At 23.6% G+C, this 5,581-nt stretch overlaps 1 protein-coding gene across 1 annotated transcript in view; it reads right to left on the bottom strand.

Moving 5' to 3' along the window:
* The window catches only part of LOC111613542 (sodium/myo-inositol cotransporter-like), a 91,885-nt gene extending 86,751 nt beyond the window's left edge, over positions 1-5,134 (bottom strand). Inside the window, exons 1-2 of the mRNA XM_023354890.1 lie at positions 4,644-5,134; positions 4,490-4,549 (exon numbers count right to left, since the gene is read on the bottom strand). The gene's annotated coding sequence lies outside the window, so the exon portion shown is untranslated. The remainder of the gene's footprint in view (positions 1-4,489; positions 4,550-4,643) is intronic.
* Positions 5,135-5,581: the final 447 nt, after the last annotated feature.

Genomic DNA, 5,581 nt, shown 5'->3' on the forward strand with positions numbered 1-5,581 from the left:
CGACGTAAGTCGAATTTACCTGTCTCCGAATCTACTTATCACTAGGAAAGCATTTTAAATAATATATGGTTAATAAAAATCTATTTTAAGCTTACAAACAAATAAATTTTAGTTTTTAATATAGTACAAAAAAAGTAATCTAAATTTACGAATGCGTGTACTGTAAATACAGTACATACTTGTATATATTTTAATATGATTTTATGTGCTTTAAACGTTTATCTAGTGATATTACGACTTCAATATTTGTGGCGGACAGACGTAAAGTCGAATAAAATGACTTAAACTTGATTTTTATTTTTCCATATACTTTTTTAACAAGCGACGTATAATCGGGAACGACGTAACTCGAAACCGACGTAAGTCGAGGTATGCCTGTAATTTGTTTGTTACTTATAGGTCTATAAAAAGTACAATTTTAGAAATCTCTTCAACTCCAACAAAACGATGTATTTTTCTTATTCATCATAGTTTAACAATGAAAGTAACTTAACTGAAAGTTAATATTGTATAATTCGTTTCACTGTTAAATTACGGTAATAATATACAGTATAAAAATGCAGTTCAACACTGAATAGTCCAGAAGTTGAAAGTTTACATTATTTTAATTTAAAATTTTCCAATGTTATATATTGTATATAAAAAAATTTAACAAGGAAATTTCGTTTTATAACATTTATTTCTTTAAATGCAAAGGTAAAAATGTACAAGAAAATAAGTTTTTTATCATCATCGATTGATCTAGACTTAATTATATTAAAATACGAGCTTAAGTAATATTTACATATTATGAATTATTATTATTTAAAAAATTTAAGGTAAAAATAGCTGAATCTGATATTTTATTGATTTTTTTCACCTCTTTTCAAGTATTTATAGTAGTCAGATGTAAACACTCATTAAAATTATGTTTAAATTCAATATTTTTCTCATTCATTATTTAAAGTATTGTAGTATTGATATTTAGGTTACATTTTAGAATAAATTTTAAAACCACCCTTAAATTGAAAAAAATAAAATTTGAAAATTCGTTAATTCATCATTATTATGTTTATTTTAATTTGTTGTATTTAAAAATGTTTAAATTAATGATTAAAAACAAATCTTTCAAATATTTTATTACATTTTAAAATATTACTTGAAAGACTACAATTACATAATTAGAAAATAGCTTAATAAGAATACTTAAAAATTTAATTTGTAACAAATAAAAAGTAACACAACTGAGAAATCATTCTAAGATAGAAATAATGACGTATTTAATGTATATACAGTGCTATTGACATTTTAACCTTTAACTAACACGTAAGTAAATAAATGGATTTATTTAAAAAACAGTTCAGCAGTAAGGTCAAAAGATGTTTATTGATTTTAATATTATACTGTATAATTAGATCAAATTCAGTTCTCTTTACTTATAGCAGCCTATAATTTTCTTTCAAATAAACAAATTCTCAGAACATAATTATGTAAATTAATATTTTTTACTTACTTTAAAATAATCATTTTTTAAAATACTTAGTAAGGTGACTAATTAGAAATTAATTTTTAAAACGTGCAACTATCATGAAACTATTTTTATATTAAAATTTATAAAACAACTTTATAGTTTGTATTTGAAAATATGTAATCACTGATCTAATTAAAAAACTTAGCATGTTATAATTACACAATACTGAATTTAATTATGAAACATTGATTTATATGACATATAGTACTTAATATGTAAATTGGATTAGCAATATTACATTAAAATGATCGTAGTAACTTTATTATTTACCATTATAATGTTCAGTAAAATTAATGTTTATTGTAATCGAAATTTATTTTTTCACATAAAATAACTGAATTGAAATAACATTGAATTAAATTTTACAATAATAGAATAAAATCAAAGTTTGTTTTAAGTTCAAAATATTCATTTCCACATTTTTAAAAATTTTCAGGTAAAGTCAAATGTTATTTTTTGTGATTAATATTTTTTGTAATTTTAGTGATCATTGTATAAAGATTTAGTTTTAATAATTAGCACCTAAAAAATAAGTAGAAACAAAAGCAATTCAAAATTTGATCAGTTAATGAATCATTATAATTTAATAATAATCAAAAGTACAAACGTTTTTAAAAAACAGATTTATATATTTACATTATTTTTAAATTACAGTTTCAGAATAAAAAAAAAAGATAAGTCAATAATTATAACTAAATCCAAAACAAAAATATTAAAAATAATATGATTTTAAAAAAGTTATAAGTATTCAAACATAACATATTACAGTTTATAAATTTAAAATATATCAGGAGTTTATAATTAAATCTGTTTAATTATATTGGATTATGTTTTGCGAATTCATTAGAATAATTATTGTGTTTGTATATATTTATATGTATATAAATTATACAAACACAATGATATAGATTTAGATTTACATTAATCTGTAACTAAAATAGCTGTTAACAATCTGTTTTTACGGTATACACGTTAGTTATGTTCTGCTTTAATACATTAATTTTAAACATGCTAACATACAACGTTATTCAATTGTAATTATATTAGACGAACATAATAGATCGAAAATAAAATTATAGAGTGAATCATTTATTTATAAATCTTGATTATTATTTTGAAACGATAAATCACATCTTATTAATTCATTTAAATGTAATAAAACAGCATGCTACTGTTTGCTGTAATCTGTTAGATTGTCATTGGGCGCAATTTGAAAAAATTGTAGACTTATAAATCCCCACTGTCGTCCGTCCATCTGTCCTTCCTTCATCAATCTCGAGAACGGAGTTTTATAGATAAAAGACGAGATTATGTATAGAAAGTTTAGGGACAGGAAGTCCTGATTAACTATATACGAACTTCCGGTGGAAACCAGAAGTCACGTTATTTCAACTCAAACACTTTCCCCTGAAAGGTGTTAGATATATGACCAGCACGATTCTATTATTAAAGGTAAAGTATGATTTACAGGGGCAAGTCACTACTAATTTGAGGTGGAAAGCATATGTTTTAAATTAAATACATTAAAAATATGATTAAAAATCGCAGCTCGGCATTGTGACGATGTCACAATAAATAATTGCTCGTTTTAATAGAAAAACAAAATTTCACACCAAAACAAATGTAATCACTTCCTAAATAATAAATTAATTGATGCTAGATTAACAAAATTGTCTTCAGATTATAAGCCTATATTTTCCATGAAAAAAATCAAATTTTGAAATTTAACTTGCATAACAATAATCTATTTACTCTAACTTTCACTGGAAACACTGGGGGAATAACCTCTGCCTCACATTTTACATAAGCAGATTACTGAAAATTATATAAATTCCAATTAATGAATTCATATTAATTTCCGCCGAATAGTTTTCCAAAATATAACTTTCGCTAAATATGAAGACATTAGGGAATTCCCCAGAAGAATTCATTATAATTGATGAATTCTAAACAAACGTAATTTTTTTGTTCAACATGAACCTTATTCTAAGGATTACTGAGGTTATCAAAATATATGTAACTGATGTTTGAGGAAAAGAATACAGCTTTTGTTTCATTATACTTCAAATATATTTTATTTAATCTTTTAAACCACGGATCATATTCTCATCGTTTAATTTGAAATATTAGGCAAATCGTTTAATTTTCTACATTAATATAAATTTGAAATCATTTGGTAAGAATCTAGTTTTAATACTGTAATTACTCATTCAAGTTTTTTAAAATGAAAACTTGAAAATTTCAGGAATATATATATTTTTTAATATCTCATTAACTGGTCGTTTTTGTTTTAAATAAATCAACTTTATAACCGAAAAATTTTAAAATTATTAAAAAGAGCTTAATAAATAAACCGATATGCATTATATAATATTAATATATATAGACAGGTTTGAAAACCATTAACGCAAGTACCCTTAAGAAAAAAGTGTAAAGTTCCTAAAAACAAAGACGATAGATTCTCTGTAATGGCTAACAAAAGAATTAAAATACTTTAATAGTGATTAATAATTCAAAATGCAATTTCTATAAAATACGACCGAAAAAAATATATAGAAATAAGCAGAGGTAAATGCATATTTTTTTTTCGGTATCCATCGACTTTTACGATTTTTTCATCTATTTTGTTAGGGACTTCAAAAGAAACGTATAATGTAATCTAATCTATCGTTTTTTAAAAATAAATTATCGTAAAGCAAACAAATTAAAGAATGAGATTTTTAGTTTGTAATTGAAGTTTAAAATAATGGAATATTTCAGAAATGAAACTGAACTTGCATATTTAAAAACAGTGTAAACATTTATAAAGTGTAATCATATTCAATAAATACATATCAATATAATACATATCCAAAAGTTCATAATTTATAATACTTATGTAATCATTTTTGAGTTTTTTCAAAAAACTTATAACACAACTTTAGTATTCATATACACATCTTTCATTATGTTTGTAACAAAAAAGATTAAAAAACATACCCTACTCGCAATGAAAACGGGTAAAAATATCCATCCTGCCAATTGCAGTATAATTAAGGCCTGAAATAATAATATAATATATATATAATTTTAATTTTCGAAAATTATACACTTATTTGGAAAACCATTCATTAAAAGAAAAGGGAAAACTTACATTTACTTCAAATGCCCCAACTCCAATTCCAGCAGCTGCCCCAGAACCAGCTAAACCAATAAAATGTTCACTTCCAATATTACTAGCAAATAGCGAAGCTCCAACCTGAAAATAAAAATACTGGGAATAAATAATGAAAATTATTACATAGTAGGCCTATGTAATAATATGAAATGAAGCGTAAGTTAAGGTTTTTATTTATATATCTTTCCTTGTGTTACAAATGTCACAAAACTAAATAAATCACTCAAATTTTATTGATTTAAAAATGTAGTTTGAAATTTCTTAAAAATATCATCGTGATTTTTCTCAATTCTGCAGCAAAATGATAGACGTTTAAAGACATAACATGACATCTTTTCGCTTTACAACAATTTACATGTTTTGTAAAATATATATAGATATTCTTACGAAATTTTTACAAGGTACAAAAAATAAATTTTAATATTGCTTAAAATCTAAATAAAATATGCAAATTATTACTGATCAAATTTTAAATTAAGTGGACAGGCGCTATAAAAAGCATTAATTGACAAGAGACGATATCGCGTCACTTTGGCATCAGCTAAAAGAAATTGAAGTGATTTACAATAATAGTACGAGAAATTTATTTGAACAAAATTCCAAGTAATTTTAAAAAATAAAAGTTTCTTATTATATACAATTGGTTGAATTAACAGAGCATCGGCGCAGGCGAAGTCGTAGCGAATATTATTGATTTTGAAAAATACGATTTATGGAAGTTTATTTACATATGTTAAAATACTGTTTACATATTTCACCATTTTAATACAAAACAGCAGATACTTTAAAGCTGCACAACGTGTCTTCAAAACATTTATAGATATGTGACATAAAAAAATAAGTTATATACACAGAATCCACAACAAATTCGTATTGCCGCATGAAATAATTATAAAATATAATCTCACAAAAAA

This window comes from Centruroides sculpturatus, unplaced genomic scaffold (assembly GCF_000671375.1).
Source record: "Centruroides sculpturatus isolate CEXI.00-Female unplaced genomic scaffold, Cexi_2.0 scaffold1971, whole genome shotgun sequence".
NCBI classification, from domain to species: domain Eukaryota; kingdom Metazoa; phylum Arthropoda; class Arachnida; order Scorpiones; family Buthidae; genus Centruroides; species Centruroides sculpturatus.